Below are 13,374 nucleotides of genomic sequence, written 5' to 3'. Positions count from 1 at the left end.
TGAAGTTAAAACACACGTTTCATCTAAAGTTAAATTTGTAATAATTATAATGTCTGCTAAAGGCGAGTCAGTATCAACAACAGCGCGTCTGTTAGCCAAAAGTCAAATTGCTCCCTCGTGGGTTGTAAGCGCATTCTGCTGTTTGATTAGTTTGATTTCAGTAAAGACAAGAAGAGCATAATACAGAATATTACAAACTGGCATGTTTGAATTCATAACGTTTACAGAGGGTCGCCGTTTCGGTGGCGTTACGTTACAACACACTACACAGTGCTTGCTGAGACCGATCATTTGTATATGATTAGTTAAGGAGTAGGCTACTATAAAATCCACTTCCTCTCACATATCACGGCAATACGGCTGCACAAATTAAACCAGGCAACATACTTTACTGTCAAACTGGGCAAACAACAAATACAACGGGATTAAGAAGGCTAGTCTAAACATAACTGATGTGTGCATGTAATAAATCTCGTCTGATGTTATGTTTTTTAGGCTACTTATTAGCTACAGGGCCATACAGTGTAATGTAATACAATAATAACAAGAGCTTTTCACATCTTGACTTTTGCAGGCCAGAGTAGCTGGAGATATTAGCTGAAGCCTAAAAGTGGGGATATTGCCAGCCAAGAAAATCCTGAGTAGTGCACAGGAGGAAGAGGAGGAGGGAAATGAAGAAGGAGAAGACAGTAAACTGGAGAGACCAGGCAGGTCAGAGCAGGAGAAGACCACAAAAGGAGATGCAGAAATGAGTGAAAGAGAAGAGGGAAAGGAAGAATTGACAGTGAGGGATAAAGAGGAGGCTGCAGGTTCAGAGAGAGGGACAGAGGCAGAGAGTGATCAGGAGGATGAAGATGACAGAGAGGAAGAGGAGGCTGCAGTAACCCCTGGACCATATGGTTGGTTTATATTCTCCTTACATATAAATTGCAGTACAGTAACATAACATGTCCTGTGACATGATGTGTTTTCAGTTTTTGGCTATTTCCATTCTGTTGTATATGTTATAGGGTTAGATATGTAAATATTTACATATACAACAACAGTTCACTCTTCTCAAGACACTTTACAGATAGAGTAGGTCTAGACCACACTCTTTAAGTTACAATGACCCAACAATTCTCCCAAGAGCAAGCATTTGGTGCAACAGAAACATCAGACATATCCAGGGTCTTGGTGGTCGCTGGTTACATACAGATGGATACAGATATAGAGAATTATGATTCATAATAATTGTAATTATAGTAACAAAAAAGATAATGGAACTATGAATAGAAATAATAGTTGTAGCAGTTTAGGGCGTAGCAGTTTAGGGCATAGCAGGGCGTTGCGGGGCGTAGTAGGGCATATCAGTTTATGTATGAGGGTTTCCATGTACCGTCTTCCCCTGCCACCCTACCAAGATCTCTTGCTACCCCTTTGCCCCCCCATGTAAAATTTTCTAGATCCGCCACTGACTGAGAGTGTAGTGTGTTTAATGTAGATAACACAAATTTGATGCCCAGTGGGGCTGACAGCCTGTAGCCCCACAACATCATCATTTCATATTTCAGATATGATTGGCAATCAGTCTGTCTGGCGCGGTGCCAACATGCAACAAGTCGGCAAGAAGAGCGAAGAAGGGAGATTGTCTTATAGTTGCTAGCTAACTTTTAAAAAAATTGATGAAATGGATTTCATATTGAGCACAGGTTTGAACCCTTGGCGGTGTGACTGATGCTTGCATACCTCTGCTGACAATAGCGAAAGGTTTTCATTGTAATTATCCTTCTAGTGGATGTGGAAACACAATTTCATTTTTACATGGTGCATAAAAATGACAAATAAAGGAATCTGGAATCTTGAGAAACTGTTTTGTGCTGCCATGCGGTTTGTTGACATGTTAACAGACTGCAAGACAGACTATTCTAGTTTTACTGGTATGTAGCTCATCTTTTGAAATGGTTAGTGCCCCACCATTTTTTTTTAACATATAAAAAACGCCACTTGTAACAAAACTAAGCAAATGAGATCAAGCTGAAGGAGGGAACATGTCTGACCAGAAGGGCTTCTCACTGGATTAACAGGAAGAAGAAACATATGGTAATGTAATGTAAAAGCCAAGAGGGGCAATTAACATGAAAATCATATCCATAATCAAATTAAAAGTCAATAGTGCTGAACTAATGGAAGATCCAGGGAACAAAACCAAATGCTCCAGTACATATTGTACTATATGCTGAAACAGTGGTGAACTCTGTATAGTACAGTATGTACTCAACAATAGACTGTTATTTCATTGTTCAGCCAAGCAGCGCATACAGCTGGCAATCCTCCCTGAAGATGCCTGATGATGCCTAAAATACTCTGATCTTTAATTACATGATTTCAATGTGATTTTATATTAGCAAGTGTAGCAGTACTTCATGACACTAATAAAGCGAACACACTACAGGAATTTGTTTTTGTAAAATGTCTCCTTTGATCAAGTATTGTATCATGAAATAAACAGATAGTGAAGCACATGCATGTGCCCATTTTGCATGTCATCGATTAAGACATGGATATCTAATGTCTAATATTTCCTTCTTGATGAATAGTATGAAATTAGAGATTGAGACTGAAATATCAACCCAGTCTCACCCAAAAGCATACAAATGACACGGGTTTACACTTTAAAAATATGTGCAATGTGTACGCCAAAGTCAAATTCTGCGTGCAGTAGATACGCGGAGCGCTCCAATAATACTAAGGGAGACCGGTGCGTTTTATATGCACGCGGCTCTTGCGACCTTGCTCACACGTTCGGCAAGGCTCGGACCTTCCAAAATCAGATATCCCCAGCTACAACACGAGGAGGAAGCTACAGGAGTTACACGAGAGGTAAAGAAATGTGGAATGTGGCTCTTTTCCACAGGCTGTCTATAATGTTACACCCATACAGGAAAATACCTACAATACTATTTGCTATTAGCTTTGACATTAGTATATCAATTAACTTTGCTTTAGTTTTATGTCCGCTAAATGAAGATGCTTGTTTAGCTGACTAACTGCTTTGCCTGGGGCAGTTTGTCTAGCTAATATAGTGTTGTGTACTACGTAGAAACTGTTCTGGGATCTGCTAAAACACCTGCCGATGTTAACATGGTGGTGCTTGCACACACCTGCCTGTAATCGACTGATTTTATTCATAATTGTACTTTTTTGTGGTTAATGTTGGACTTAGCTATAGCTGATGACAGCAGTTGTAAGCTTACGGCGAACAGACGTTTCATTCCGGGATCTTTTCTCAGTGTTATGGTTATTTATGTGGCCTTGTCGAAAAGTGTGTTTGTGTATTTCAGTCAGTCAGTATTATGATATCTTAATAGATTTTTTTTTATTACAAACAGGGGTAACGTTACGTGTAGCACAAGACTATAGGGAGCGTATTTTAACATTAATTAGACATTCTATTAGGCTATATCTTATGTTTTTTTTTTAATTGCATGGTTAGGTATTAAATCCCCTCTCAAGTAATGCTACCATGCATGTGCAGAACTGCTCCACCTGCTGTAACATTAGGCTCGTTCGAGATGAGGTGTGTCTGTGCAGAATTGATCACCGCCGATTGCCTGTTAGATTTGTGTTTTTTTATTATTATTTATTTTTAATTTAGAATTTAATTTACAAAAACTCAGTCATCACAGTTCGTAGACATAAAACTGTACACATGGTCACGTGATGACGGCCTAGAAGACGGTCGGTTTTGCCGGAGCTCCGCCAACACCCTCCATATATTTTGCATTCTCTCTTAAACCACGCTGTCTTTTTATAATGCCAGTGCAGTAGTATGACTCTTGAACACTTCTGGACAAAACAACACCAAACAATGCCAAAGGGAAAGATTAAGTCGCGAAAGCCAACCGACAACATGGCTGTGGAGCTAGCCCAACATGGCAGCGAGCATGATGAAGACGGTGAGGAGGCGGAACTTGAACCCAGACTCGCTAAAGCGATGGATTTGATGATCACTAAACTATTGGTGGCTATTGACAACAAACTCGACCCTTTGGCTAAAACAGTCCTCTCTCATACTGCTGAGCTGAAGAGGGCTAATGACCGCTTGGATGAAGCAGAGACTAGGATGCTACAGCTTGAGGCCGCTAACGAGCCGCAAGCTAATCAAATAGTATCTTTGGATAGAAAACCATAGACGAACTGGAAAACAGAGGGCGGCAGAAAAATATCCACATCTTTTTTTTTTTTTTTTTTTGATGTTTTGGTCAGACAAATACAAAACCATAACTGTTACATTATTACAGTTACATTAATAGGAGTTACATTTTGTCTTTTTTCAGTATTTCTTCACAAACAGCAAAAAAATTAAAATAAATAAAATAAAAAGGAGTTTGCCGTCCAGCAACAACGTACAACTCAAGCCAGGCCTCCAACAAAAACATAGATCCACAAAACAAAAAGCATATCGAAAACACAACACCCTAGGAAGTTTACATAGTATACACATCCTGTACCTGAACCAAATAAAAGATTATGCAGAGGTAGGTAGCGTCATCCTTTCATATCAAGCAATTGAGCTAGGAATGGTCCCCAAACTTCATTAAATAGATCTTCCCTCACAGCTACTCTATAGGTGACCCGCTCATAGCTTGCCATTGAGCTTAGTATTTCTATCCATTCCTTAAAAGTGGACAGGGTGGAAGATTTCCAGTGGCGCAAGGTTATCCTGCACCCCGTTATCATAGCTAAACGACACCATGATTTTTGGCGTTTTGACATTTGAACATTATCTGGTAGTAATCCCCGAAGACATAATGAGGGGTTTTTGATCAAATGTGTGCCACCCTGAGATGTATACAATTCTTGATAAAACTCCCTAAATGTGGTATTTATGTCACTTTTGTGTTACGTTGTAGGGAATTAAAGGACCCAAATGCAGGGAGAGGGCAGGCAGGCAGGCAGAAGGTTGAACACAGGGATTTATTGAGCAAAAACACAAACAAACCAAGGGAGTCCTGAGGCTTCAACAGGCAACAACCAATTCAGGAAAAACCAAAGGGATACAAAAAACCAGGAAGGGAGAAACAGGGAGCACGGAAACCGATAGTTACGAAATGTAACTCCAGATTCTATGAGTATAGGCGCAGCCCTCTAAGGCTACGCTATTGGGTTTATTCCTTCGCGCATGCGAAGTCGTGAAGATTTTCTTTCCCGCCCTTGCGTACCAGTCGGGCTTCAACTACATCCGCAGATACTGTATATAAACAGAGCGGACCCGTTGCTCTACTCCCAACATCAGCTTTTCTTCAGCTAATGTAACAAGAGCAGGTGGCCCGAATCTTAGAGGGCTGCGCCTATACTCATAGAATCTGGAGTTACAATTCTTGTTCTATTTCGTATAGGCTTCGGCCTCTAAGGCTACACTATTGGGTTAGGACGAAGCTGATGTAGTCAATGCCACCTGCGACACAGAGCCCACAAGCAGAACATAGACTAAAGTTTTCTCTCTCATGCACTGACAGGAGACTGTATCAGATAAGCCGTTATCCTGATAAGAGAGCCTGCCATGGTAATGACTTGGCCTATCTGGCTGCAAGGCCCAAGCCATGAGTGTAGGCGTGCATGATTGGTGAGGGTAGGACATGATTGATAATTATGGGACGCCCGTGTTCCTTACAGCCACCCAGAGTGGGGGGTGAGGATACGAGTACACATGCAGGGGCACATATCATGATTGTATGCGTGCATGGTAGTGAGAGAGAATGTACCATGATTGGTAAATTACGAGGTCACCGCGTTCCACCCAGCGCTCAATGCAGGCGGGGTAAGGACAGCAGGAAAAAACATATGCAAGGCGCACAATCCGTGATTGTAGGTGTGCATGATAAGAGAGAGAGAGAGAGAGAGAGAGAGAGAGAGAGAGAGAGAGAGAGAGAGATAGATAGATAGATAGATAGATAGATAGATAGATAGATAGATAGATAGATAGATAGATAGATGTGTGTGTATATGTGGGACACCGCTCTCCGAGTGGGTCAGAGACGGCTCGGACATATCTCGCAGATAGAAAACGGATGAAAGGGCATGCAGGAGGCCGCTGCGCAGATGTCGGCTACTGTCATGCCTTTGACCAGAGCCGCTGATGCCGATAATGCCCTTGTAGAGTGGGCTCCGCCCCCTCCGTGTTATAGGCCTGGGTGATAGCCTTGCACAGCCAGTGAGACAGACGCTGTTTTGAAAGGGCCGCTCCTTGGGAGTGATCCCTATAGTGTACAAACAGCTGCTGTGTCCACCTTATGTCCGCCATGCGTAAAATGTACTGTGATAGCACGCACACTGGGCACAACCGGTGGAAACCCTCCTCCGCGTCGTCATGAGGCGGGGGGAAAAAACCCTTAAGGGAAAACACCCTCGCCCAAAAAGAATTTGTTAGGATTTTCAGTGTGAATGAGGGGTTTGGCTGCAAGGTGGCTGGGCTCCCGTCCCCTCTAATGGAGAGGCAGGACGGCGAAACTGGCAGCGCACATAAGTCGCTCACTCTCTTGGCTGACGTCAAGGGAAGGAGAAGCGCCGTTTTTAGTGACAGCAACCTGAGAGATGCTTGTGCCAGAGGCTCGAAAGGAGGCTTCCCCAGAGCTCGAAGCACCAGGGCTAGGTCCCATTGGGGTGTGAGAGAGCGCATGGCGGGTTTCTGTCGTCTGACCCCCTTCAAGAAACACTTTACCAGGGGGTGCGCAAAAACCGTCCTCTCTCCATAGCCCTCGTGGCAGGATGAGATGGCTGCTGCGTAGGCTTTGACTGTAGATGGAGCCAAATCATTATCCACTAATGTTTGGAGATAAGTCAACATGAGAGGCAGGGGACACAATATGGGGTCCGCTTCCTTCTCTGTGCACCAGCGCTGGAAAGCAGATCAACGCCCCGCGTAACACGCTGTAGTGGAAGGGGCTCTTGCTGTTATGATGGGAACAGATCGGACTCAAGTGCAGAGCTCACAACAAAAGGTTTATTTAAACGGTAAAGGGAAAAGGAAGGGGAAGAGGGGAGGCAGACGCCGGGAAAAGGGGATCAGCTGAGTGGAAGCTAGAGGGGCTGTAGGGTGGAGATATCCGGGGGAGCTGTGACCGGGGAGCCGCGGGAGAGGCGCAGGGGCTGGAGAGCAGAGGGAGCGAGGAGAGGCTGGAGCTGGTTGCCGAGGGAGGGGGTCCGTGTGGTGGAGCCAGCTGACTGAGATGACGGCAGGAGATGGTGACTGGGGAAGAGAGAGAGACACAACAGGTAAGCGGACATTAGGATACAGGCAAGGAAAGAAACAATGAGGATTTCTGAGAAGTTCAGCTTGGTGTGTCACCAGCGCGACTGGAGCAACGATCAAGCGGAGATGGTCTGTTGAGCCGGGGTAGAAATACTGGTCTTGATTGGAGATGGCTGGCAGGTGTGTGTGGCGGGAGAGCAATGATTGTTGATTGGCAGCAGGAGTGTGTAGTGAGCTGGCAGCAGCGGTGGGGAGGTGAGAGCAGAGTAGGCGCTGAGAAAGAGAGAGGGAGAGAGAGAGAGAGAGAGAGAGGCAGGCAAACAGGACAACACAGGAGAGGAGAAAACCAACCGAGAAATGAACCAAAGAATAGTAAACAAAACAGAAAACTCACAGCCAGCCGACCCCAACCATCACATCTTGCGTTCTGGATAGTGCGCACCACGGCAGGAGGCAAGCCTAATTTCTGCAAACGTTCCCGCTCAGCAGCCAGCCCCACAGCCGCTGGGTTATCACCGGGGGGTGAAATATTGCGCCGTCCAGCTGTGACAGAGCGTCCTCGCGCCACGGCAGTTGCCAGGGAGGACCCGCCAGCAGCTGAACCAGAGTCGGGAACCAGGATGCGCTCGTGCGCTCCGGTGCCACAAGGATGACTGACAGATTCTCCTCCTGGATCCGTTCCAGGAGGCGAGGGATCAGAGGGACCGGGGGAAAAGCGTATAGGAGGGTTCTGGGCCAGGGTTGGTGAGAGAAGGCGTCTACGCCGAGGGGTGGATTGTCCTGTGTGCTCAAGGAAAACCACAGTGCGCACTGTGTGTTTTCTCGTGAGGCGAACAGATCCACCTCCACTTTCCCGAACCTGCTCCACAGCTTCTGAACAATAGAGGGATTCAATTTCCACTCGTTGTGAGAGGGCCCTCCCCTCGACATTAGGTCCGCCACCCAGTTCAAAACCCCAGGGATGTAAACAGCTTTGAGGGACAACTGATGACTGTGGGCCCACAGCAGGAGGCTCCTGGCTGTTTCCAATAGCCGGGCGATCGCAAGCCGCCCTGGCGGGTTATGAACGCTGTTGCTGTAATGTTGTCTGTCCGCACGACAACATGTCTCCCCGCTACCACTGGGGTGAAGTGTTTTAAAACCTTCAGCACCGTGGACAGCTCCAGGCAGTTTATGTGTGGGAGGGGGGGAGGTGGCCATTCACCTCCTACCACCTGTGACTCGCACATTCCTCCCCAGCCAATAAGGGACGCGTCTGTGTACACTGTCACGTACGACGTCACTTTGCCCAGGGGAACCCCGGCTGACAGGGTCCGGGGGTTTCCCCAATATGCCAGGTCTGACTGAAGAGAGGGAGGGATGGTCAGCATCCGCCACTTGTGGCGTATGGGGTCGACGCGCTGGCGGAGGACCCACCTCTGGATTTTCCTGCGTATCCCTCAGAAGCACTTTCTCACGACGCCAGCCAGCCATGATTGGCTGGCCACATCTGATGCGAGACGTACAAGGGGCGGTCCTCTATATAATCCACAGCCTGTGCGTCTTACCATCATTCAATTACCTCTTCTCGCTCAGAAGCGAACATTGTTGATACTGCCAGGGTCTATGCTAACTGTCCATAGATTTGAGCTCAAAACTCGCTTGCCGGGCGCTGGTCCCTATTCGGCGATATTCAATAGATAGGCTTGTCTCCAACAACTGTCATAACCGGCCTGTCCCCAAACAGTGGTTACCCTCAGCCGAGCTCGCTAGTCCCCAAACTAGAGCTCGCTGAACTAGCTTCTACGCTATCAGCTAGTTTACCCAAACATTAGCCATAGCACATCCCTAGCTGCAAAGCTACATTACCTGGCTGAAAAGCTATACTAGAGCAACACAATATTGGCCAGTTTCCAAACTGCATTTGGTGTTAAGCTAGAATGAATGGCTTCCTCTCCCGCCACAAAGGAAGCCATGCTAGCGCGGGTGTGCTCATGCGGGAATAATGTCTCCGTGAGGGACACTCACCCCTACTGCAACGACTGTCTGGGACTAAAACATGCCCAAGAAGCGCTGGCCCCAGCGGGCTCTTGTGCTCACTGCGTTCGGCTGCCCATGAAAAGTCTCCGTCGTCAGCTCACTCGCCTTGCTAGTTTGACTGACCAGGACCCCATGCTGGCAGAGCTCACCACACCAGATGGTCAGAACCAAGAAGCCCCAGCTACCACAAGTGCAGACTGGGCTGAGCAGATGAATGAAGTGGCTCCACTGCTCGAGTACAGCTGTGCGCGCGGGGGCTGCGAGGACACTCTCTCGCCGAGCTGGATTCTCTCGACGGGTCGGACAACATCCTCTCGTACGACGATGAAGATGATCCGTTCCTGCCGGCCTCAGGGGCAGCGATGTCCGAGACCCCATATAGCCTAAGCATGCGAGGATGCGAGAGGCGGCGATGGGGGTTCCTCGGCTATAGAGTTTGCTAATGTGTCGTCATCATGACGTATTCCCGTGGTGAACGCAAAGCATTTTGGGAATCCGCGGCACAAACATAAGGCGCTAGACTTGTTTGCATGGAGGGAAAAAAGCAGTGTTCAAGATGCCGTCTACCTGCTGTGTTATAAACTGCAATAGTCGTTCTCACGATAGAAGTGGCATAAAGCTTAAGAACGGAATATCCTTTTATCGTTTTCAAGTGTGGAAAAATAATAGTACAAGCCATGTTTCAGATGTGACAAAGGCGACAAATGGCATGGATAGCAGCAGTAAGGAGGCCCAAGATTACCTTCGATAACACTCCACCACACATGATGGTGTGTTCAAAGCCTTTTCACAAAGGTAAGTTACAATTACTCTCTGTAAATGTTATGTTGTGGGTAAATAACCAGCGTGTTTTGTTTGACTTAACCAGACCATTAGATTTGACGTCAAGTCAATGTTAACTGTTAACTAGCATGAAATGGCTAGAAAATTAGCTTAAGTTACCAATGTACTAAAGCGTAGTTTTAAAGCCGCTGTAGGTAAGATTGTGAAGATCCAGGACTTTGCCAACAAATTTGAACATCGACAACTTCTCAGTCCCTCCCCCCTTTCTGCTGCAGCCCAAACCGTCTCCTAAGCCCCTCCCACACAAGGGAGTTTGACAGAACTGCCAGCCGGCATGTCAGACAACATTTTCAATAACTAAACACTAACACAATGTTTACTCACCAACCGTAAAACGATGCTAACTAGCAGGCTACCGTTAGCCATTTCAGCATCATATCAGACCGACCACTGTGCAAACGTTACTATTATCCTCACCAATATAGCTTTGTGGACTTTTGACTACTAATAACCAAGTGAAAGATAAATCATTCATCGTAATTATGTTACCTGTCAAGAAGAAATGTGGCTACATCTGCATCGTTCTTCAGATCTTTAAAATCCCGGAGCTCACGCCACCTCTGAAAAGCCACTCCAATATTCACCCGAGTTTAGGGAAACCTTTCTGCAGCTCGTGCGCAGGAAAGGGGGAGGGGAGAACGCTCTTATATGCGTGTGTGTGCATGAGCAGTGATTGACAGGCAGATAGACACCCCCTGTGGCCCTGATTGGAGAAAATCAACCGGGAGCGGTGGAATTTTGCCAATCGCACTACAGGCTGTAAGTGGTGCCAGAGGAGCTGGATTTTTTTTATATTACATAATTCATGTAGTTCTACTGGAACATAGGGTCAGTTTCAGCAAATATGACAGAAAGTTAGTTTTATAAGACTTACCTACTGCATCTTTAAATGTTGTACATCTAGGCTACGTAGCAATTTATTTGGTGACTGTGTTTGCAGGCAAACCTGCCTATGAAATGTTGGAGTGTGATCCTGACTGGGCCCCTTCTCTGTACCTCGGCCATACTGAGGTCAAAGCTACAAACAGCAACCCCCATCGCTAGGCACTGACAACACTGGTCCTGAGGCTGAGTTGGAAGCTCACATGAATCAACCCCCATCGCCAGGCACTGACCACACTGGTACTGAGGCTGAGTTGGATAATGCAGCACCTTTATACCCAGGTAAATAGTAAAAGAATACAATATATGTTGCCCCCTGTGTATAGCTAATCTGGATTCCTTAGGAATAGAGGTTGTGATATGACACAAACTTTCTTTTTATTGTTACTGTCAGACAACACTACACCTGCAACTGAGATGGAAGGTCCCGTGAATACACCCCCATCGCCGACCACACCGGTCATGAGACTGAGTTGAATGAAGAAGCACATTTGTTCCCAGGTAAATATTAGTAACAGACGCAAGTAGACTCAATATATTTTATGTCCAATGGTGTTTATTTATCTAGACAAAGGATTGAACCTACACTGCCGTTCAAAAGTTTGGGGTCAGTGAGAATTTTATTTTTATTTTTTGGAGGGAAGAAATCAATACTTTTATTTATCAAGGAATAATTAAATTGATCTAAAGTGACAGTAAAGACATTTATAATGTTAGAAAAGATTATATTTCAAACAAATGCTGTTCTTTTGAACTTCCTATTCAAAGAATCCTGAAAAAAAAAACTATACAACTGACAGACCGACAACTGTTTTCAACATTGAAAATAATAATAAATGTTTCTTGAGCATCAAATCCTCATATTATACTGATTTGTGAAGGATCATGTGACACTGAAGACTGGAGTAATGATGCTGAAAATTCAGCTTTGATCACAGGAATAAATTACTTTACTATATATATTCACATAGAAAACAGATGATTTACACTGTAATAATATTTAATAGTATAACTGATTTTTGTTGTTTTTAATCAAATAAGCGCACCCATGGTTAGCAGAAGAGACTTCTTTTAAAAGCATTTAAAATTGTACTGACCCAAACTTTTGAACGGTAGTGTAAGTGTAAGTACCTTTCACACAGAGTTGTAGCTTTTCTGACACAAAGGCCAGTCATTCTAGGAGGTCATTAGGCATTTGGCATGCTAATGTCTTGAAATACTTAGAGCAGCTATCAGTAACAAAAGTATGGTGTGAAAGTCACATCCCTGGGCCCAGTTCTTCAAAAGTGTCATTTGGATCAAAGTGATCCAGATTGATAAATCCCATGTCTTGATGAGTGGAATCAAGGATTACTTTTAAACTGGTCCCTGATCACAGATACAAAAACATGGAATTTTCAAATCGGGATCATTTTTATCCAGATTACACCGTTTTGAAAACAGTGGGCCCTGGGCATCAGGCAAGTACAGAGATTTACAGTTTATTCTTCTTATTGTTATTACAATCAGACTACTCTGCACCTCTGGCTGAGATGGAAGGACAAGAGACTCGGCCCCTACCACCAGCACCAGACAATGCAGGGAGAGAGGAAGATATGGAAACTGAAACATCAGGGGATGATGGTGCCCCAATGGAGACTGCAGATGAACAGCAGAAGTGCACCATGTGTGGCCTCAGACTCAAAGAAATAATCCGCTTGCAGGAGGAGAATCGAAAACTGAAGGGAGAGCTCTCCAAAAAGGCCCTGGATGAGAATTATCATCATAAGCAGATCACCAAGAACTGTGGCTTTCTTCTGAAGATCTCGCCTGGAGACCTAGTGTTAGCGGACCGTGGATTTGATATTAAAGAAAGTGTTGCCCTTGTGGGTGCTACACGAAAATACCTGCCTTCACCAGGGGCCACAGCCAACTTAATGCAAAAGATGTGGAAGAGACCAGGAAGTTAGCTCATGTCAGGATCCACGTGGAGCGAGTGATAGGGTGTATGCGCTCTAAGTTTAACATATTAAATGACACAATATGCCTGGGATTTGTGGTGCCTTGTGAGGATAAGACTTTACTGGCTAAAATTGTGGTTGTGTGCTGTGCTTTGACCAATATGTGTCCAAGTATTGTTGTGAAGCCGTCGTGTTAGAATTATACACCATACTCACATCTAATATGTAAATGTTTTTTTGTTTCCCAAAAGATTTTGTAACTTCACTTCTCACATGTAATGATTATTAGCCATCTCTGTAAATAAAATACACAAAGACTGAATGAAATTCTGCCTCCTTTATCTGTATTAAGGAAGAATTGTGCAAAATCAGTGTTCTTTGGTTGCAAACACAATTACATAAATAAACTTAAATAGTAGTAACAACCAACTTAATTTCAGTTTCTTTGCATATTTA

The 13,374-nt window shown here is 44.9% G+C and overlaps 1 long non-coding RNA gene across 1 annotated transcript; it reads left to right on the top strand.

The window, feature by feature from the left end:
* Positions 1-11,023: 11,023 nt before the first annotated feature.
* On the top strand, positions 11,024-13,192 carry LOC120556302. The gene is made up of 3 exons (XR_005638837.1): positions 11,024-11,260; positions 11,373-11,479; positions 12,488-13,192. It is a non-coding gene; the product is annotated as an uncharacterized LOC120556302 (long non-coding RNA).
* Positions 13,193-13,374: the final 182 nt, after the last annotated feature.

This window comes from Perca fluviatilis, chromosome 3, assembly GCF_010015445.1.
Source record: "Perca fluviatilis chromosome 3, GENO_Pfluv_1.0, whole genome shotgun sequence".
NCBI lineage: Eukaryota > Metazoa > Chordata > Actinopteri > Perciformes > Percidae > Perca > Perca fluviatilis.
The sequence above is the reverse complement of the archived record's forward strand: the minus strand, read 5'-3'. Positions and strand labels throughout refer to the sequence as shown.